The sequence below is a fragment of the Hordeum vulgare genome, chromosome 6H (genome assembly GCF_904849725.1).
Source record: "Hordeum vulgare subsp. vulgare chromosome 6H, MorexV3_pseudomolecules_assembly, whole genome shotgun sequence".
Lineage (NCBI taxonomy): Eukaryota > Viridiplantae > Streptophyta > Magnoliopsida > Poales > Poaceae > Hordeum > Hordeum vulgare.
This window is the reverse complement of record NC_058523.1, coordinates 136,310,544-136,334,727: the sequence shown is the minus strand read 5'-3', so window position 1 is coordinate 136,334,727 and position 24,184 is coordinate 136,310,544. Positions and strand designations below refer to the sequence as shown.

The 24,184-nt window shown below is 43.9% G+C and overlaps 1 pseudogene; it reads right to left on the bottom strand.

Moving 5' to 3' along the window:
- Window positions 1-3,907: 3,907 nt before the first annotated feature.
- The window catches only part of LOC123405223, a 36,199-nt pseudogene continuing 15,922 nt past the window's right edge, over window positions 3,908-24,184 (bottom strand).

Here is a 24,184-nt window from a genome sequence, read left to right as displayed (position 1 = left end):
GTATCTTTGGGCCCACTCGGTAATACAACATCACAAGAAGCTTGCAAGCAATGTGAGTAAGGAGTTAGCCATGGGATCTTGTATTACGGAATGAGTAAAGAGAATTGCTGGTAACAATATTGAACTAGGTATGGAGATACCGATGATCGAATCTTGGGCAAGTAACATACCGATGGACAAAGGGAACATTATATGGGCTTGATTAAATCCTTGACATCGTGGTTCGACCGATAAATATCTTCGTAGAATATGTAGGATCCAATATGGGCATCCAGGTCCCGCTATTGGTTACTGACCGGAGAGTGTCTCGGTCATGTCTACATAGTTCTCGAACCGGCAGGGTCTGCACACTTAACGTTCGGTGATGATTTGGTATTGTTGAGTTATATATGTTAGTGACTGAAAGCTGTTCGGAGTCCCGTATGATATCCTCGACATCACAAAAATCTCCGCAATGTTCCGGAGGTAAAGATTTATATATAGTAAAGTGGTATTCGGGTTCCCAAAAGGTTTCGGGTGTTTCCGGTAGTGTACCCCGAGTGTCGAAAGGGTTACGGGGGGTCCACTGGGATGGGCCCGCCCACCCGGGGGCACATGGGCTTGAGAGGTGGCGCACCAGCCCCTAGTGGGCTGGGCAGCTGACCCCTAAAGGGCCCATGCGCCCAAGGTGGCAGGTGGGGATGCTTTGGAGAGGAGGGACTCCTCCCTAGGGCTTCCACCTCCCTTGTGGGAGGTGGACTCTTCCCACCTTGGTCGGCCAACCTCTCCTTGGAGGAGGGGCTAGGGTTGCACCCCACCTACCCCATTCTCTCGTAAATAAAGAGGGAGAGGAAGGGAAGCCATACCCCAAGGCATAGCTGCAGCCCTCCCTCTCCCTATTTGCGTTTCTCCTCCAAAGCGCATTTGCGGCAGCACTTGGCGAAGCCCTGTTGAGATTGCTCCACCACCACCGCCACCACACCGTTGTTCTATAGAAGAACTCAACTACCTCTCCGCCCTGGGTTGCTGGATCAAGTAGGCAGAGAACGTCATCGAGTTGTACGTGTGCTGAATGCGGAGGTGCCGTCCGTTTGACACTAGATCAGGACAGCTCGTGATGGGATTGCGGGACGGATTGCGATTGGATCGCGAAGACGTTCAACTACATCAACCACATTATATATGCTTCCGCTTAGCAATCTGCAAGGGTAGCTAGATGCACTCCCCCTCTTGTAGATGTTAGTCTCCATAGATTGATCTTGTTGAGCGCAGTATTTTTTTTGTTTCCCATGCGACGTTCCCCAAAAGCGTGGTCAGGATAAGTAGGTGAAGAACAAGTGATGTGAAGACTTTGAGATGAGGTAACTGTGAAAGTCTTCAGTTAAATTCTTCAAAAAGTAATGATCAATTTCATCAACACGTAAATGAGGAAATACAAGGGTTGAGGAAATAGGACGAGGTACGATTGTCATAGTAATTAGAACTGGGTCATCATATCACTGTCTTCACCGAGTACTTGGTTCTATTTCTTCAACCCTTCTATTTCCTCATTTACACGTTGATGAAATTGATCTTTACTCTTTGAAGAATTTGACTAAAGACATTCTCAATTTTTTCATCTTAAATTCTTCATACCACTTATCCTGGTCACGCTACTCGCACTAGGTGTTTGTTTCATTCCATCATAATGATCATGCTTGTGCCATGTTACACCTACACTTGAGTACTTATTCCGCTTCAAGTCCTTCATTACTTAGCAATCTCCTCACATGGAAATTCCTTAGTGATGAATTCATAAGAATCACCTATTCACCCCTCGTATAGTTGATACAACGCACTTTCAGTGTGCAACACCCATTTTTTGACTTTGTGGTTGCTAAGAGCATCTCTAGAAGAAACTGTTTACGGTATCCCGTAAACCAAATTTGCAGGACGACGAAAGCCTCGCAAGAACAGATCCCGGAAACACATATGACATATTCAAAAAAAATTATGATTAGATATTACATGACCGGAGTTCAATGAAATTAAAAATAGAGTTCATAAGAAAACAATGCATAAAAACGAAATTTTAAACTAGATGTACTCATCATCATCATTGCCACGCTTCTTGTAGTGGTGGTGGTACTCCATGAGGGAACTGGAGAGAACGAAGGCGAGATGGTACTCCTCAGGCAACACCTCCTCACATGTCATTGCAGCTTCGTCTCCGACGGCGGCAACCTCCTTCGTGTCGAACAACCCCTTTTCCACCGCCCGGAGACGTTAACCTCGTGCGAGAAGATATGGTCAAGCCTCTCAAAGTTGCTCCAAGCCCGATGACCGAAGCTGCGGGAGAGGGTGCCATGCGTGCGTGCCTGCTCCTTGCGTGACTCCTCCACTGGCAGGTGGAGAGGGGAGATATCGGCCCCGTGGTTGCTGCAGCGCTTGCGAGGCATATCTCCACCGCGGCCGCCCAACCCCCCTCGGACACCCCTTCCACCACCCGTGCATGACATCAAAAATATGCTACAGTGTCTATACATTGCGCTTACGCCCGTCGGAGGATACATATTTCTCGCCAGAGTAGAGATGATTTGCGGCAGCATGCGCTAACCAACGCAAGCAAAAGTCCAAACTGATGAACAGCTAGGCAATCCACATATGTAAAGATTGGAAACAAAAAGGTTTGTGGAAGTGCACGTTCCTCAAGGGTGTGGGGCTCCTCTTTATATATTACCAAATGTTAATGTAAGTACAAGGTTATTATGATATACTAAAAACCTGAAATATATACACCATGGATTCTAACACCCTCCCTCAATCTTAGCCGGTGTCAATATGGTTGCGATTGCGCCTGTAGACTTCAAACAAGGGAAGTGGAAGAGGATGAGTAAAGATGTTAGCAAGATGAACTTTAGACGAGATGAACTTGATTTGTATTAGCTTCTGTTCAACAAGCTCCCTTACAAAATGGAAACCAACTTCAATATGCTTTGTCCGTGCATGGAAGCCAGGATTAGATGAGAGATAAGTGGCACCAATATTATCACAACAGAGAATCAGACGCATGTTTTGAGGAACACCCAACTCTCGCAACAAGGACTGTACTCAAATGAGTTCAACAGTAGCATTGGTGACAACCTTTTACTCAACTTTCGTACTACTCCGAGAGGCAGTGGGTTTCTTCCAAGCATTCCATGCGATCAGATTCGAACCAAAAACACAACATATCCACCCGTTGACCGCCTAGCGTCACGGCTACCTGCCCAATCTGCATCAGAGAAAGTACATAACAACATAGAAGATCTAGGTTGAAGATGTAGTCCAAACAAAGTTGTGAGATGAACATAACACATGATGCATTTAACTGCGGACCAGTGGGTATCACGAGGTGCATGAAGATACTGGCATACACGATTAACTGCAAAGGAAATATATGTCCAAGTGATGGTGAGGTATTGTAGTCCACCAACAATATTGTGATACTCAGTAGTGTCATGAGCAGCAAGAAGAACAATATGGTGGTACGCTTGATAACATGACTGAAAGTGTCTTTGTAATCAAGACCATAGTGTTGCTTAAAACCTTTACTGAAAAAGGGTTTTCCCTGCCTTATATTATAAAGCAAACATCGCCGAATAGATTCGAGAGATCGAAGAACACACACAACACACACAACCAAGGCAAGATAAAAAGGTGCTGACACCGACACACCACCCCACCGAGAATAATAGAGAGGTGACTCAGACACAACGAAGCCAGGCCTCCAAGAAGGGTACGACCAAGGATAGCCGTTACCTCTCGATCCGCGAAGATCACATTTTGACCAGGAGCAAGACAGTATGAGGGGGAGCGCCGTGACGAGGCCTTCAGGAAGGGTATGACCTCAACGGCCGCCGCGACCGTCGGCCAGTCAAAGGATTGTGCAAGTTGTGTACCCCGACGCTCACACGCCACCATCGTACCCTAACCCCGTCAACCACCCACAACCACGCCACCCGTGGGGCCATGGTTGCCCGCCCGCACCTGAGACGCATGCACCGCCCACAAACACCGCGCCTCCCGCTGCTAGAGCCGCCGCCCTACAACTAGACAACCCCAAGACCTACATAAAGGCCCCGGCTTGGGACCAACTGACGGCCCTCGCTTGACAGATCCACCCGTAGAAGTTCTATTGGTAAAACTACGCCAACCCGCCCGCGACTGGGAAATGGGGGAGAAAGGGGAGTGGATGGATCCGGACCGGCACACCCCATGCCGGCGATAGGATATATCCATGGTGATGACCATCTACGAGAGGAGAGATTAGATCCACATACCCTTGTAGATCGCTAAGCGGAAGCATATATAACGTGGTTGATGTAGTCGAACATCTTTGCGATCCAAATCGCAATCCTTCCCATGATCACATCACGATCCATTCTGTGATCCCATCACGATCCGTCCAGCAATCTCATCATGATCTGTCCCGTGATCTCATCACGGACCATCCCGATCTAGTGCCGAACAGATGGCGCCTCCACGTTCAACACACGTACGGCTCAATGACGATCTCCACCTTCTTGATCCAGCAAGAGAGAGCGGAGAGGTAGCTTAGCTCTCTGATAGCCTAACAGCGTGACGGCGATGGTGGCGGAGCTGATCTGGCACAGCTTTGTCGTGCAGTGTCGGACCTATTCTAGAGGAAGGACAAACTAGACGTAGGGAGAGGGGTTGCGCCTTGGAGCCTTGGAACAAGGTGTTCGTTGCCCTCTCTCACCTCCAGTATATATAGGACGAAAGGCAAGGGGTGGCGCACCAAGAGAGGAGAAGTCCTCCTTCTCTAAGGGAGGTGGAGTCCTACTCCTAGTAGAATTCCCTCCCACTTGGCCTTCCTCCCACCTCCTTGGCACAAGGGCTTTAGGGGCCGGCTGCCCAGCCCACTAAGGGATGGTGTGCCACCTCTTAGGACCATGTGGCCCCTGGGGTGGGTGGACTTCTCCTGATGGACCCCCGGAACCCATTCGTCATTCCCGGTACACTACCAGAAATACCCGAAATCGTTTCGGAGCCCAAATACCCTCTTCTTATATATAGATCTTCATCTCCGGACCATTCTGGAACTCCTCGTGATGTCCAGGGTCTCTTCCGGCACTCCGAACAACCTTCGGTCACCAACATACATAACTCAACTATACCGAAACATCACCGAACCTTAAGTGTGAAGACCCTGCAGGTTCGAGAACTATGTAGACATGACCGAGACACTCTCCGGCCAATAACCAATAGCGGGACCTGGATGCCCTTATTGGCTCCTACATATTATACGAAGATCTTTATCGGTCGAACCTCTATGTCAAGGATTCAGTTAATCCCGCATACTATTCCCTTTGTCCATCGGTATGTTACTTGCCCGAGATTCGATTGTCGGTATCTCTATACCTAGTTCAATCTCGTTACCGACAAGTCTCTTTACTCGTTCCATAATACAAAATCCCGTGACTAACTCTTTAGTCACATTGCTTGCAAGGCTTGTTGTGATGTTACATTACCGAGTGGGCCCCGAGATAGCTCTCCGTCACACGGAGTGACAAATCCCAGTCTTGATCTGTGCCAACCCAACAGACACCCTCGGAGATACCTGTAGAGCACCTTTATAGTCACCCTTTTCTGTTGTGACTTTTGATACACACAAGGTATTCCTCTGGTGTCCGGGAGTTGCATGATCTCATGGTCATAGGAATAAATACTTTGACATGCAGAAAATAATAGTAATAAACTGAAACGATCATATGCTACGTTCATAGTTTGGGTCTTGTCCATCACATCATTCTCCTAATGATGTGATCCCATTATCAAACGACATCTCATGTTTATGGTTTACGGCACCTTGTCCATCTTTGATCAATGAGCTAGTCCATTAGAGGCTCACTAGGGACAGTGTGTTGTCTATGTATGAACACATGTATTTGACTTTGCAATCAATATAATTCTAGAATGGATAATAAACAATTATCATGAACAAGGAAATATAATAATAACTAATTTATTATTGCCTCTAGGGCATATTTCCAACAAAACTCCTAGATTATTGACTCTAGTGCAAGTGGGAGACTGTTGGAAATATGCCCTGGAGGCAATTATAAATTAGATATTATTATATTTCCTTGTTCATAATAACCGTTTATTATCCATGCTAGAATTGTATTGATTGGAAACTCAAATATATGTGTGGATACATAGACAACACACTGTCCCTAGCGAGCCTCTAGTTAACTAGTTCATTGATCAAAGATGGTCAAGGTTTCCTGGCCATAGGCAAGCGTTGTCACTTAATAACGGGATCACATCATTAGGAGAATCCTGTGATGAACAAGACCCAAACTATAAACGTAGCATATTGATCATGTCGTTTTATTGCTATTGTTTTCTGCATGTCAAGTATTTGTTCCTATGACCATGAGATTGAAAACTCACTCGCACCAGAGGAATACCTTGTGTACATCAAACGTCGCAACGTAACTGGGTGACTATAAAGGTGCTCCACAGGTATCTCCGAAGGTGTTCATTGAGTTAGTATGGACCAAGACTGGGATTTGACACTCCATGTGACAGAGAGGTATCTCGGAGCCCACTCGTTAATACAACATCACACACAAGCCTTGCAAGCAATGTGACTAAGTGTAAATCACGGGATCTTGTATTACGGAACAAGTAAAGAGACTTGCCGGTAACAAGATTGAAATAGGTATGCGGATACCGACGATCGAATCTCGGGCAAGTGACATACTGAAGGACAAAGGGAATGACATATGGGATTATATGAATCCTTGACACTGAGGTTCAACCGATAAGATCTTCGGAGAATATGTAGGATCCAATATGGGCATCCAGTTCTGGCTATTGGATATTGACCGAGGAGTACCTCGGGGCATATCTACATAGTTCTCGAACCCGCAGGGTCTGCACACTTAAGGTTCGGCGATGTTTTAGTATAGTTGAGTTATATGCGTGGTTACAGAATGTTGCTTGGATTCCCGGATGAGATCGCGGACGTCACGAGGGTTTCGGGAATGGTCCGGAGACGAAGATTGATATATAGGATGACTTCATTTGGTTACCGGAAAGTTTTTGGGCATGTACCTGGAGTGACGAATGGGTTCTGGAAGTTCACCGGGAGGGGGGCAACCCTCCCGGGGGAAGCCCAAAGGATTTATGGGTGGCGCACCAGCCCAACAGCCCAATAAGGCCTATGCGCTGATAACCCACAAGTATAGGGGATCGCAACAGTTTTCGAGGGTAGAGTATTCAACCCAAATTTATTGATTTGACACAAGGGGAAGCCAAAGAATATTCATAAGTATTAGCAGTTGAGTTGTCAATTCAACCACACCTGAAAGACTTAGTATCTGCAGCAAAGTATCTGTAGCAAGGTAGTATGATAGCAACAGTAACCAGTAGCAGCAAAGTAACAGTAGTAGCAGCAGTAACAGCAGTAGTGACAGAGTAACAATAGCAGCAGCAAAGTAACGTAGCAAGGACCAGTAGTAAAAGACTCGTAGGCATTGGATCGGTGATGGATGATTATGCCGGATGTTATTAATCATGCCAGAGTTATAACACGGAGAGATATGTAACTAGCTCTAGTTCGTCAACGTAATGTAGGCATGCATTCCATATGTAGTCATACGTGCTTAGGGAAAAGAACTTGCATGACATCTATTGTCCATCCCTGTCGTGGCAGCGGGGTCCTAATGGAAACTATGGGATATTAAGGTTCTCCTTTTAATAAAGAACCGGACCAAGGCATTAACACTTAGTGAATACATGAACTCCTCATACTATAGTCATCTCAGGGAGTGGTTCCGGCTATTGTCACTCCGGGGTTGCCGGGTCATAACATATAGTAGGTGACTACAACTTGCAAGATAGGATCAAGAACACACATATATTGGCGACAACATAATAGGTTCAGATCTGAAATCATGGCACTCGGTCCCTAGTGACAAGCATTAAGCATGGCAAAGTAGTAGCAACATCAATCTCAGAACATAGTGGATACTAGGGATCAATCCCTGTCAAAACTAACTCGATTACATGATAGATCTCATCCAACACATCACCGTCCAGCAAGCCTACGATGAGATTACACACAAACGGTGAAGAGCATCATGGAATTGGCGATGAAGGAAGGTTGGTGATGAAGATGGCGACGATCTCCCCTCTCCGGAGCCCAGAACGTACTCCAGACAGGCCCTCAATAGGAAGAACGGGAGGTGGTGGCGCCTCCGTATTGTAAAACGCGATGAACTATTCTCCTTGATTTTTTTCCGAACGGAAGGGACTAAATAGAGCTGAGATTGGAGACGGTGGAGCAACGTGGGCCCCACAAGCCTGGCAGGCGTGGCCAGGGGGCCCGCGCCTTGTGGGCTTGTGGGCTATCAGCTCCACGCCTCCGGTTGATTCTTGCGCCAGTATTTTTTATATATTCCACAAAAAATACCCATAAATTTCCAGGTCATTCCGACAACATTTATTTCTGCGCAAAAACAACACCATGGCAATTCTGCTGAAAATGGCATTCATCCGGGTTAGTTCCATTCAAATCATGCAAATTAGAGTCCAAAACAAGGGCAAAAGAGTTTGGAAAAGTAGATACGACGGAGATTTATCAACTCCCCCAAGATTAAAACATTGTTTTTTGTTATTTCTCAAACAACAGTGCCAGAAATTGACACGTTAACGGAGACTTCCTTGCGTTGATTTTTCCCTTGAAGAGGAAAGGGTGATGCAGCACAGGAGTAGTAAGTATTTCCCTCAGTTTGAGAACCAAGGTATCAATCCAGTAGGAGAATCTCGTCAAGTCCAGAGTACCTGCGCAAACACAAACGAGCTTGCACCCAACGCTGTAAAGGGGTTGTCAATCCCTTCAAGATTGATTGCAAAGTGAGATCCGAAGGCGAAAAGTGCAACAAAGAAAAAGAGTAAGGCTGAAAATATAGTGTGGAGTAGACCCGAGGGCCATAGTGTTCACTAGAGGCTTCTCTCAAAATAGCAAATATTACGGTGGGTGAACAAATTACTGTCGAGCAATTGATAGAACCGCGCAAAGTCATGACGATATCTAAGGCAATGATCATACATATAGGCATCACGTCCGAGACAAGTAGACTGATACTATCTGCATCTACTACTATTACTCCACACATCAACCGCTATCCAGCATGCATCTAGTGCATTGAGTTCATGACGAACGGAGTAACGCCTTAAGCAAGATGACATGATTTAGAGGGATAATCTCAAACCAATGATGAAAATCCCATCTTTTTACCATTGATGGCAACAACACGATGCGTGCCTCGCTACCCCTTCTGTCACTGGGTGAGGTCATCGCACGGTATGAACCCAAAACCAAGCACTTCTCCCATTGCAAGAATCATAGATCAAGCTGGCCAAACAAAACCCACAACTCGAAGAGAATTACAAGGATATGAAATCATGCATAAGAGAGATCGGGAGAAACTCAAATAAGATTCATAGATAATCTGATCATAAATCCACAATTCATCGGATCTCGACAAACACACCACAGAAGAAGATTACATCAGATAGATCTCCATGAAGATCATGGAGAACTTTGTATTGAAGATCCAAGAGAGAGAAGAAGCCATCTAGCTACTAGCTATGGATCCGTAGGTCTATGGTGAACTACTCACGCATCATCGGAGAGGTCATGGTGTTGATGAAGAAGCCCTCCGTATCCGAATCCCCCCTCCGACAGGGCACCAGAACGTTCCCCAGATGGGATCTTGCAGAGACAGAAGCTTGCGGCGGCGGAAAAGTATTTTCGATGATCTCCTGATTTTTTTCTGGGATTTTAGGGAATATATAGGCGGAAGACCTAGGGAAAGGAAGCCACGGGGAGCTCACAAGCCTGCTAGGCCTGCCCCCACCCCCCTAGGCTAGGCCTGGTGGGCTTGTGACCTCCTCCGAGGTCCCGTGCCTTGGTTCTCAAGTCTCCCGTGTGTCTTGTGTTATGGAAAAAATCATTCCGCGGATTTTATTCCGTTTGGACTCCGTTTCAAAATCTCCTCTGAAAACGGTCAAAAACACGGAAAAACAGGAACTCGCACTTGGCACTGAATTAATAAGTTAGTCCCAAAAAAGATATAAAAGTCGTACAAAACATCCAAAGTTTGACAAGATAATAGCATGAAACCATCAAAAATTATTGATACGTTGGAGATGTATCACCTGTCCTCAAGCAATTCAGTTGACAAACTGAAAGAGACAAAAGAAAAACTTTTAGGAACTCTGTTTGATCTTGTTGTTACAACAATGTCTAACTCATATCCAGAATTTCAGCAAGATCACAAGCTAACCACATAAGCAAATGACATCTAGGTCTCACGGGAAACTCATATCAATGGCATTATCAACTAGCGAGCAAAAATAATAAGTCTCAAACGTCAACACTTCAATCAAAACAATCATGAAGCAGTACGAACAGATGGTATCTCGCTAGATCTTACTGAGACCGCAAAACATAAATGCAGAGCACCTTCAAAGACCAAGGGCTGACTAAACATTGTAATTCATGGCAAAGAAGATCCAGTCACAGTCATACTCAATCACAGTTAAAAGAAAAGCATGAAAATGATAGAGGTGCTCTCTAATTAGTGCTTTTATAAGAAGAGGATGACTCTACAGGAACATAAATAGATAGGCCCTTCGTAGAGGGAACCATTGATTTGCATAGGTGCCAGAGCTCAAGCTTTAAAAATAGAGATAATAATTTTGGGTGGCATGCTTTCATTGTCAACGCAATGACCAAGAGTTTTCACCATCTTCCACACTACACATGCTATAGGCGGTTCCCAAACAGAAAAGTAAAGTTCTGACTCCCCCACCACCGATCAATCAGACTCCACGACTAGCTGAATCCTCGGGTGCCGTCCATACCAACAACAATCTAGGGGGAGTTTTGTTTGCAATTATCTTTTTGATTTGAGCATGGAACTGGGCATTCCAATTACCGGCCCCTTTCTCGTGAATGATAGTGAATAAACATATATCGAGGATAACACGCCTAGAACGGAAGATACTGATAGCCCCCTGTCACCACATGAGCGGTTCGGGCATGCAAAACAGATTATTTCTTGAAGGTTTAGAGAGTGGCACATGCAAATTTACTTGGAACGGCAGGTAGATACCACATATAGGTAGGTATGGTGGACTCATATGGCACAACTTTGGGTTTATGGAAGTGGATGCACAAGCAGTATTCCCGCTTAGTACAAGTGAAGGCTTGCAAAAGACTGGGAAGCGACCAACTAAAGAGCGACAACAGTCATCAAAATGCATTGAGATTAACCAACATTGAGTGCAAGCATGAGTAGGACATAAATCACCAAGAACATGAATATCATAGAGGCTATGTTGATTTTGTTTCAACTACATGCATGAACACGTGCCAAGTCAAGCCACTTGAATCATTCAAAGGAGGATACCATCCTATCATACTACATCATAGTCATCTCAAAATTCATGTTGGCATCCAAGGCAAACCATTATAAGCTCCTAGCTAATTAAGCATGGCATCAGAAACTATGATCTCTAAGTTGTCATTGCAAACATGTTTCTCTCACAACAAAGCTGAATCAGGAACGATGAGCTAGTCATATTTACAAAAACAAAATAGATCAAGTTCATACCAGCTTTTCTAGGCTCAGTCACTTCATCATATATCGTCATTATTGCCTTTCACTTGCACGACCGAATGATGTGAACAATAATAAGAGTGCTAGTGCATTGGACTAAGCTGGAATCTGCAGGCAAACACGAAGGAGAAGACAAAGTAATATGGTTGTTTAACAGATAAACATATCTGCATGCTAGAGCCACTAAACATTGTAACCATGGTCTTCTACCCTGACCCAAAGAAAACGAAAACTATTTACACAGGAAAGCTCCCAACAAGCAAACGAAGAAAAGGAAATCTTTTTTGGGTTTTCTCAAACTAGACAAACACACGAGAAGAAACGAGGAAAAGAAATAAACTAGCATGGATGATACAGTGGCAAAGTGTGAACACCGACTAACAAAGTAAAAGTGTGAGCAAGAATATAAAGTCGGTGAGAAACACGTACTCCCCCAAGCTTAGGCTTTTGGCCTAAGTTGGTCTACTCCCATGGATGGTCCGGGCGATACCCAAAATCATAATGGGGTTGTACGGGAGCGCTGCAGCCACTGCCTGAATAGCCGCCTCACGGAGGCGAGCAACCTTTGCCTCCCTCTCATACTCCTCCTCCTCTCCTCTGGTTATGTAATATCTCTGTTTTACCTGAAAGTCAAAGAAGGCAGGAGCAGGAAGGGTAATATGGAAAACACACTGTCGGTTAAATATTAACCGGTACAGGAGGGATTCATTATCCCTCTCAAGGAACTGATAGTGTGTCAACGCGGCGCGATCAAGGAAAGCTGTCTCGAGCGGGGGGGGTCTCCTTCGCGGATGGGTACTCCAAGAAAATTTGCTATGCGAGTGGCATAGATCCCACCAAAGAAATCCCCTTCATTAGCATTATTATTCAGCCTCATTTGTATTATAGCTCCCATGTTGAAACTTCTATCACCCGTTATTGCGCTCTTAAGAATACTAAGGTCGGGTGCGCAGAGGTGACAATGCTCAATATTATCGTTAATGCATCTACCTATGAAGAGGGAAAAGTAATGCAAGGCAGGAAAATGAATGCTCCCCATGGTAGCCTGCGTAATATCTCTAGTTTCTCCAACAGTTATACTACAGAAAAAATCTCTAACCAAAGATTTAGGAGGATCATTGAGACTACCCCAAACAGGTATCTTGCAAATTCTATTGAAATCCTCTAAATCCATGGTATATGATTTGTCATAGAGATCAAATAGTACAGATGTATCACGGCCAACCGAAAATTTGAATCTACGAACAAAAGAGGCAGTGAGAGTAACATACTGTTCACATTTATCGGAGATGAATTCTTCGAGTCCGACGTTGTGAACAAGTGTATCAAACTCGTCTTTGAAACCTGCCTCAATCATGAATTCATCAGAAGGCCATTCACATGGTTGTACATGTGCGTCCCTTTGTTGGTAAGGATCAGGCTCCCGAATCGCGAGGCGGGGACCCCTCTTGCTTGAGGAAACACCATGATAATTTCTCCTGAACATCTTCCTTTTCTGAAATTTTCAGTGACTCAAAGGAAAAGTGAACAAGGCTCAACAAAACTCGTAGCAACTACTCCCACAAGTGCCTAGAAGCCATATCACGCATCAAAACTACTTGGGACCAGCTAAAGTTAGTATGCAAAGCTCAAGAACAGGGTCACCAAGGCAGCAAAAATACGCGATGTATAAGGCACTAGAGAAAAAACTAATTGGACCAATGGAGGAGTCACATACCAAGGAGCAATTTCCCCAAAACAGCTTGGTGAATGGTGCTTTGCACAAGGAGATCGAAAATCCCAGCAAGAAGAGCAAGAACACGGGTTTGAGATGCGAAACAATTTTTTCTGGAGGTAGGAGAAGCAGATGAGAGCTAGAATAAGTGGAGGGGGTACACGTGGGCCCCACAAGCCTGGTAGGTGCAGCCAGGGGGGTGCCCACGCCTCCTGGGCTTGTGGCCCACTGGTGCAGCCCCCTGACTAGCTCTTCGTCTCAGTATTTTTCAAAAAATCCAGAAAAAATCATACATGATTTTCAGGACATTCGGAGAACTTTTATTTTCGGGGTACTTTTCTATGGGACGCTAAAAGCAGAAAACAGGGAAAACTAAGCTAAATCTATCATTTTTATTCTAAGCAACCGAAGATGAAAACTTGGAACAGAGGTTTGTGACTCCTCGATTCATCCATCTCATGATCATCGAAAGAAATACGTCAATGAGGTTGATCAAGTCTCCTTGACAAACTTTTTCGAATCGCAAAAGGAAACGGAGAATTTTCCAATAGTCACTAGGTTATCTCAATGGGGATGTGAATATCCCCAACAAGCAAATCATACTTCATCTTAACAGTAGGTATAGGGCATTCAAAGCTCCCAATAAGAATCGATGAAGTTTTTTAGATAGCATTGATGCAATGTACTTGATATTGTTTCTTCGGAAAGTGCACCATATGCTCATTACCATTGACATTAAAAGTGACATTGCCTTTGTTGCAATCAATAACAGGCCCTGCAATGTTTAGAAAGGGTCTTCCAAGGATGACCGCCATGGCATCATCCTCGGGAATATCCAGGATAAGAAAGTCTGTTAAGATAGTAACATTCGCAACCACAACAGGCACATCGTCGCAAATGCCAATAGGGAAAGCAATTGATTTGTCGGCCATTTGCAGAGAGATTTCTGTGGGTGTCAACTTATCCAGTTCAAGCCTAAGATAAAGAGAGAGAGGCATAACACTAACACCGGCTCCAAGGTCGCATAAAGCAGTTCTAACGTAGTTTCCTTTCATGGAGCAAGGTATAGTGGGCACTCCGGGATCACCTAGTTTCTTAGGAGTTCCACCCTTGAAAGTGTAGTTGGCAAGCATGGTGGAAATCTCAACTTCAGGTATCCTCATCTTATTAGTTACAATATCCTTCATATACTTGGCATACAGAGACATTTTGAGCATATCTGTCAAACGCATTTGCAGAAATACAGGTCTAATCATTTCAACAAATTGCTCAAAATCCTCATCATCCTTCTTCTTGGATGGTTTGGGAGGAAAGGGCATGGGTTTCTGAACCCATGGTTCCCTTTCTTTACCATGCTTCCTAGCAGCGAAGTCGTTCTTATCGTATATTCTATTCTTAGGCTGTGGGTTATCAAGATCAACACTGGGTTCAATCTCCACATCCTTATCATTGCTAGGTCGAGCATCAACATGAACATCACTATCGATATTATCATTAGGCTCATGTTCATCACCAGATTGTGTTTCGACATCAGAAATAGAGACATCATTTGGATTCTCGGGTGTAACAGCAACAGGGTTGCTAGCATGCAAGTTCCTATCATCTTTCTTCTTCTTTCTAGGATGACTAGGTGCATCAGTGCTAACTCCTTGAGAATCTTGTTCAATTCTCTTAGGATGACCCTCAGGATACAAAGGTTTCTGGGTCATTCTACCGCCTCTAGTGACGACTCTGACAGAATTGTCATTCATCTCATTGAGCAAGTCATTCTGAGCTTTAAGTACTTGTTCTACTTGAGTGGTGACCATAGAGGCATGTTTACTCAAGAGCTTAAGATCATTGACGTTTCTGTCCACACAAGCACTTAAATGACTAAGCATACGAGCATTCTGTTCCAATTGTCTGCTAACATAATCATTGAAACTTTGTTGTTTGGCAACACAGTTATCAAATTCATCCAGGCATAAGCTAGCAAGTTTATCAAAAGGAATATCACTCTCATTGAATCTACAAAGAGAATTTACCTCTACTACCTGCATCGGGTTATCAAGACCATGGATCTCTTCGATAGGTGGTAGGTTTTTGACATCTTCAGATTTAATGCCTTTCTCTTTCATAGACTTCTTAGCTTCTTGCATATCTTCGGGACTGAGGAATAGGATACCTCTTTTCTTCGAAGTTGGCTTCGGAGGTGGTTCGGGAATAGTCCAAGCATTCTCATTGCACAATATATTATTCAATAGGACCTGAGCTTGTTCAACAGTTTGTTCCCTAAAAACACAACCAGCAAAACTATCTAGGTGGTCTTTAGAAGCATCGGTTAGTCCATTATAGAAGATATCAAGTATTTCATTCTTCTCAATAGGGTGATCAGGCAAAGCATTCAGTAGCTGGACGAGCCTCCCCCAAGCTTGTGGGAGACTCTCGTCTTCAACTTGCGCAAAGTTGTATATTTCCTGCAAGGCAGCTTGCTTTTTATGGGCAGAGAAATATTTCTCAGAGAAGTAGTAGATCATATCCTGGGGACTACGCACACAACCAGGAGCAAGAGAAGTGAACCAAGTCTTAGCATCATCCTTTAGCGAGAAAGGAAACAACTTAAGGATATAGTAGTGGTGGATCTTTTCCTCACTCGTGAATAGGGTGGCTATATCGTGCAGTTTGGTAAGATGTGCTACAACCGTTTCAGACTCATAACCGTGAAAAGGATCAGATTCGACCAGAGTGATTAACTCAGGGTCGACAGAGAATTCATAATCCTTATCAGTCACAAAGATAGGCGAAGTAGGAAACTTCGGGTCGTATTTCATCCTAGCGTTCAAAGATTTTTCTTTCCACTTGTGCAGTAATTTCTCAAGATCATAGCTATCCTTACAAGCAAGAAAGTCCTCAACTATCTCTCCCGCCATAACATAATCCTCGGGCATATCAGGCAATTCATATCTAGGAGAGCTAGTTCTAACAGGTGAAATAGCAGGTTCTACTTCAATAATCTCAGCAGTTTGAGAAGCATCATCACATCTAGCTGCAACTCTAGCAATTTGAGCATCTAGGAATGCACCTAGTGGTAAAGCAGTATATCAAGAAAAGCATCATCACAAGCATCATGGACAGCAGAAGTAGCATCATCAAGCACAGGCGACATATCAAAATTTCTAGCAGGAGGTGGTGTCGCAAACTTACCCGTAACTGAAGGTGAATCAAGTGCAGAGCTAGATGGCAGTTCCTTACCTGTCCTCGTAGTTGAGGGCAAGACTTTAGTTTTTGGATCTCTCAGATTCCTCATAGTGATCAGCAGACGTAAATCCCAAGTGACTCAGAGAATAGAGCTATGCCTCCCCGGCAACGGCGCCAAAAAAAAGATCTTGATAACCCACAAGTATAGGGGACCGCAATAGTTTTCGAGGGTAGACTATTCAACCCAAATTTATTGATTCGACACAAGGGGAAGCCAAAGAATATTCTCAAGTATTAGCAGTTGAGTTGTCAATTCAACCACACCTGAAAGCCTTAGTATCTGCAGCAAAGTATCAGTAGCAAGGTAGTATGATAGCAACAGTAGCAACAGTAACCAGTAGCAGCAAAGTAACAGTAGTAGCAACAAAGTAACAGTAGCAGCAGTAACAACAGTAGTGACAGAGTAACAGTAGCAGCAGCAAAGTAACGTAGCAAGGACCAGTAGTAAAAGACTCGTAGGCATTGGATCGGTGATGGATGATTATGCCAGATGTTATTCATCATGCAACAGTTATAACACGGATAGATATGTAACTAGCTCCAATTCGTCAATGTAATGTAGGCATGTATTCCGTATGTAGTCATACGTGCTTAGGGAAAAGAACTTACATGACATCTATTGTCCATCCCTCCCGTGGCAGCGGGGTCCTAATGGAAACTACGGGATATTAAGGTTCTCCTTTTAATAAAGAACCGGACCAACGCATTAACACTTAGTGAATACATGAACTCCTCATACTATGGTCATCTCCAGGAGTGGTTCCGGCTATTCTCTCTCCGGGGTTGCCAGGTTATAACACATAGTAGGTGACTACAACTTGCAAGATAGGATCAAGAACACTCATATAATGGCGACAACATAATAGGTTCAGATCTGAAATCATGGCACTCGGGCCCTAGTGACAAGCATTAAGCATGACAAAGTAGTAGCAACATCAATCTCTGAACATAGTGGATACTAGGGATCAATCCCTGTCAAAACTAACTCGATTACATGATAGATCTCATCCAACCCATCACCGTCCAGCAAGCCTACGATGAGATTGGTCATGAACGCTGAAGAGCATCATTGAATCAGCGATGGAGAACCGGACCAACGCATTAGCACTTGGTGAACACATGAACTCCTCAAACTATGGTCATCACCGGGAGTGGTTCCGGTTATTGTCACTCCGGGGTTGCCGGATCCTAACACATAGTAGGTAACTACAACTTGCAAGATCGGATCTAAAACACACATATATTGGTGACAACATAATAATTTCAGATCTGAAATCATGGCACTCGGGCCCTAGTGACAAGCATTAAGCATGGCAAAGTAGTAGCAACATCAATCCCAGAACATAGTGGATACTAGGGATCAATCCCCGTCAAAACTAACTCGATTACATGATAGATCTCATCCAACCCATCACCGCCCAGCAAGCCTACGATGATATTACTCACGAACGGTGAAGAGCATCATGGAATTGGCAATGAAGGAAGGTTGGTGATGACGATGGCGACGATCTCCCCTCTCCGGAGCCCAGAACGGACTCCAGATCTGCCCTCTAGAGGAAGAACAAGAAGTGGCGGCGCCTCCGTATCGTAAAACGCGATGAACTCTTCTCCTTGATTTTTTTCTGGACGGAAGGGACTAAATAGAACTGAGATTGGAGGCGGTGGAGCAACGTGGGCCCCACAAGCCTGCCAGGCGCGGCCAGGGCGGGACGTGTCAGGTCATTCCGAGAAATTTTATTTCTGCGCAAAAACAACACAGTGGCAATTCTGCTGAAAACAGCGTTAGTCCGGGTTAGTTCCATTCAAATCATGCAAATTAGAGTCCAAAACAAGGGCAAAAGAGTTTGGAAAAGTAGATACGACGGAGACGTATCATGCGCCATAAGAGAAAAACCAAAGAAAAAAAAGGTTGGAAGGAAGAGAAGGACTCCACTTTCCAATCCTATTTTGAGTAGTATTGGAGTAGGAGTGTTACTCCTCCTCTTGGCCGGCGCACCTTGGGGGCTCGGCCCTCAAGGCAAGTCCCTCCCCCTCCCTCCTATATATACTGGTGATTTAGGGCTGATTTGAGACAACTTTTTCCACGTGCAACTCAAATCTAGACACCATAGTTTTACCTCTAGATCGTATTTCTGCGGAGCTCGGGCGGAGCCCTGCAGGAGTAGATCCTTCACCACCACCGGAGCGCCGTCACGCTGCCGGAGAACTCATCTACTTCTCCATCTTGCTTGCTAGATCAAGAAGGTCGAGATCATCGTCGAGCTGTACGTGTGCTGAACACAGAGGTGTTGTCCATTCGACACTAGATCGGAACGGATCGTGAGACGGATCGCAAGACGGTTCGTGCAACGTATCGCGATACGGTTCGTCGGATGGATCGCGGGATGGTTCGTGGGACGGATCGCGGGACAGTTCGTGGGACGGTTCGTGGGATGGTTCGTGGGGCGGATCAAGGGACGTGTGTACGTTCCACTACATCAACCGCGTTTCTTAACGCTTCCTGCTGTGCGATCTACAAGGGTACATAGAACCAAATGTCCTCTCGTAGATGGACATCACCATGATAGGTATTTGTGTGCGTAGGAAATTTTTTGATTCCCATGCAACGTTCCCCAACAGTGGCATCATGAGCTAGGTTCATGCGTAGATGTAATCTCGAGTAGAACACAAAGGTTTTTCTGGACGGTGATGTTCGATTTGCTGCCCTCCTTATTCTTTTCTCGATTCGGCGGTATTGTTGGATTGAAGGGGCCCGGACCGACATTATTCGTATGCTTACGAAAGACTAGTTTCATCGCTTGACATGCAACCTTGGTGCATAAAGATGACTGGTGGGTGTCGGTTTCATCAACTTTAGTTGAATTGGTTTTGACAGAGGCGGTGCTTGGAGAGGTTAAATAGCAATTTGCACATCTCCATTGTGGTTTTTGCGTAAGATGCGATCTACTAGATACCCATAGCAGCCACGTAAAACATGCAACAACAATTAGAGGACGTCTAACTTATTTTAGCATGGTATGCTTGTGATATGATATGGCCAATGACGTGATGTGATATATTGGATGTATGAGATGATCATGTTGTAATAGTTAATATCGACTTGCACGTCGATGGTACGGCTACCAGCAGGAGCCATAGGGTTGTCTTTAAACTAACGTTTGTGCTTGCAGATGCATTTACTATATTGCTAGGATGTAGCTTGAGTAGTAATAGCATAAGTAGCACGACAATCCTGATGGCGACATGTTGATGGTCATCATGATGATGGAGATCATGGTGTGGCGTCGGTGACAAGAAGATCATGTTGGTGCTTTGGTGATAGAGATCAAGAAGCACATGATGATGGCCATATCATGTCACTTATGAATTGCATGTGATGTTAATCCTTTTATGCACCTTATTTTGCATAGAACGACGGTAGCATTATGAGGTGATCTCTCACTAAAATTTCAAGACGAAATTGTGTTCTCCCCGACTGTGCACCGTTGCGACAGTTCGTTGTTTCCAGACACCACGTGATGATCGGGTGTGATAGACTCAACATTCACATAGAACGGGTGCAAAAGAGTTTCACATGCGGAACACTCGGGTTAAACGTGACGAGCCTAGCATGTGCAGACATGGCCTCGGAACACAAGAGATCGAAAGGTCGAGCATGAATCGTATAGTTGATATGATTAGCATAGAGATGCTTACCACTGAAGCTATACTCAACTCACGTGATGATCGGACTTGAGTTAGTGGATTTGGATCATGTACCACTCAAATGACTAGAGAGATGTACTTTTTGAGTGGGAGTTCTTAAGTAATATGATTAATTGAACTAATTATCATGAACATAGTCTAATGGTCTTTGGGAATTATGATGTACCTTGCGCTATAGCTCTACTGTTTTTATATGTTCCTAGAGAAAGTTTAGTTGAAAGTTGATAGTAGCAACTTTATGGACTGAGTCCGTAAAACTGAGGATTGTCCTCATTGATGCACAGAAGGCTTATGTCCTTAATGCACCACTCGGTGTGCTGCACCTCGAGCGTCGTCTGTGGATGTTGCGAACATTTGACATACACGTTTTTGATGACTATGTGATAGTTCAGTGCGTAATACTTAATGGCTTAGAAGCAAGGCGCCAAAGGCGTTTTGAAACATCGTGGAACATAAGAGATGTTCTAAGAGATGAAATTGAGATTTCATGTTCGTGCCCTTGTTGAGAGGTATAAGACCTCCGACAAAATTCTTTGCCTACAAAGTAAAGGAGAAAAGCTCAAATCATTGAGCATGTTCTCAGATTGTCTAAGTACAACAATCGCTTGAATCAAGTGGGAGTTAATCTTCCACACGAGATAGTGATGGTTCTCCAATGTCACTGCCACTAAGCTGCTAGAGCTTCGTGATGAACTATAACATATCAAGGATAGATATGATGATCCTTAAGTGATTCGCAGTGTTTGACACTGCGAAAGTAGAAATCAAGAAGGAGCATCAATTGTTGATGGTTAGTAAAACCACTAGTTTTAAGAAGGGCAAGGTCTAGAAGGGATACTTCATGGAACGGCAAACTAGTTGCTGCTCTAATGAAGAAACCCAAGATTGAACCCAAACCTGAGACTATGTGCTTCTGTTATGAGGGGAACGGTCACTGAGGCGGAGCTTCCCTAGATACTTGGTAGATAAGAAGGTTGGCAAAGTCGACAGAAGTATATTTGATATACATGATATTGATGTGTGCTTTACTAGTACTCCTAGTAGCACGAGGGTATTGGATACCGGTTTGTTTGCTAAGTGATTAGTAACTCGAAATGAAAGCTACAGTATAAACGGAGACTAGCTAAAGGTGAGGTGACGATAAGTGTTGGAAGTGTTTCCAAGGTTGATGTGATCAAACATCGCATGCTCCCTCTACCATCGAGAATGGTGTTGAACCTGAATAATTGTTATTTGGTGTTTACGTTGAGCATGAACATGATTGGATCATGTTTGTTGCAATACGATTATTCATTTAAAAGGAATAATAGTTGTTCTATTTGCTTGAATAATTACCTTCAATGATTTATTGAATCTCGATCGTAGTGTTACACATGTTCATAAATATTGGTGCCAAAAGATACAAAGTAATAATGATAGTACCACTTAGTTGTGGCACTTCCACTTGAGTCATGTTGGTATAAACACATGAAGAAACTCCATGCGGATGGATCGTTTGGATTCACTTGATTTCGAATCACTTGAGACATGCAAATCATGCCACATGAAACAAGAGAGCAACTTGTTGGGAGTAATACATTTTTTATGTGTGCAGTCCAATAACTGTTGAGGCACGCAGTGGATATCGTTATGTTCTTACTTCACTGACGATTTGAGTAGATACAGGAGTATTTACTTGATGAATCACAAGTCTGAAATATTGAAAAGTTCAAAGCTATTTCACAGTGAAGATCAACGTGACAAGAGGATAAACTGTCTACGATATGATCATAGAGATGAATATCTGAGTTACGAGTTTTTGGTACACAGTTAAGACAATGTGAAAATTGTTTCGCAGTTCATGCCACCTATAACACCATAGTGTAATGATGTGTTTGAACGTCATAGCCACGCCCTATTTGATATGGTGCATACTATGATGTCTCTTATCGAATTACCACTATCGTTTATGGGTTATGCATTAGAGACAACCGCATTCACTTTAAATAGGGCACCGCGTATTTCCTTTGAGATGACACAATATAGACTATGGTTTGGAGAAACCTAAGTTGTCGCTTCTTGAAAAGTTTGGGGCTGCGATGCTTATGTGAAAAAGTTTCAGTCTGATAAACTCGAACCCAAAGCGGATAAATGCATCTTCATAGGATGTCCAAAACAGTTGGATATATCTCCTATCTCAGATCCGGAAGCAAAGTGTTTTGTTTCTAGAAACAGGGTCCTTTCTCGAGGAAAGGTTTCTCTCGAAAGAATTGAGTGGGAGGGTGGTGGAACTTGATGAGGTTAGTGAACCGTCACTTCAACCAGTGTGTAGGAGGGCGCATGAATATGTTCCTGTGGCACCTACACCAATTGAAGTAGAAGCTGATGATGGTGATCATTAGAGCTTCGGATCAAGTTACTACGAACCTCGTAGGTCGACAAGGTCGCATACTACTACAGAGTGAAACGGTAAACCTGTCTTGGAGGTCATGTTGTTGAACAACAATGAACCTACGAGCTGTAGAGAAGCGATGGTGGGCCCGGATTCCGACAAATGGCTGGAGGCCATGAAATCCGAGAGAGGATCCATGTATGAAACAAAGTGTAGACTTTGGGAGAACTACTTGATGGTCGTAGGACTATTAAGTAAAGATGGATCTTTGAAAGGAACATAGACGATGATGGTGAAAAGTCACCACTAAAAAGGGCTCGACTTGTCGCAAAGATGTTTTCGACAAGATCAAAGAGTTGACTATGATGAGACTTTCTCACTCGTAGCGATGCTAAAAGTCTGTTGTAATGTTAGTAGTTGCTGCATTATTTATGAAATACTGCACATAGGATGTCAAAATATTGTTTCCTCGATAGTTTCCTTGAGGAAAGGTTGTATGTGATATAACCAGAAGGTTTTGTCGATCCTAAGGATACTAACAAGTATGCAAGCTCCAGGGATCCTTTTATGGACTGGTGCAAGCATCTCGGAGTTGGAATATATGCTTTGATGAGATGACCAAAGCTTTTGGGTTTGTGCAAAGTTTATGAGAAACTTGTATTTCCAAAGAAGTGAGTGGGAGCACTATAGAATTTCTGATAAGTGTATGTGGTTGACATATTGTTGATCGGAAGTAATGTAGAATTTTTGTAAAGAATAAAGGTTGTTTGGAAGGGGTTTTTCAAAGGAAGACCTGGATAGAGCTACTTAAACATTGAGCATCAAGATCTATGGAGATAGATCAAAAATGCTAAACAGAACTTTCAAATGAAATGCATGCCTTGACAAGTTTTTGAAGGAGTTCAAAATAGATCTGCAAAGAAGGAGTTCTTGGCTGTGTTGTAAGGTGTGAATATGAGTACGACTCAAAAGTCCGACCACGGCAGAAGAAAGACAAGGGACGAAGGTCGTCCCCTATGCCTTAGCCATAGACTCTACATTATGACATGGTGTGTACCGCACCTGATGTGTGCCTTGCCACAAGTCTGTTAAGAGGTACAGAGATTGATCCAGGATTGAATCACTGAACAACGGTCAAAGTTATCCTTAGTAACTAGTAGACTAAGGAATTTTTCTCGATTATGGAGGTGGTTGAAGAGTTCGTCGTAAAGGGTAACGTTGATGCATGCTTTCACACTAATCCGAATAACTATGAGTGGTAAAACGGATTCGAATAGTAGAGTAGATATTTGGAGTATTTCCGAATAGCACGTAGTAGCAGCATCTATAAGATGACATAAAGATTTGTAAAGCACACGCGGATCTGAAAGATTCAGAACCATTGACTAAACCCTCTCTCACGAGCAAGACGTGATAAGACCCCAGAACTATATGGGTGTTGGATTCGTTAAAATCACATGGTGATGTGAACTAGATTATTGACTCTAGTGCAAGTGG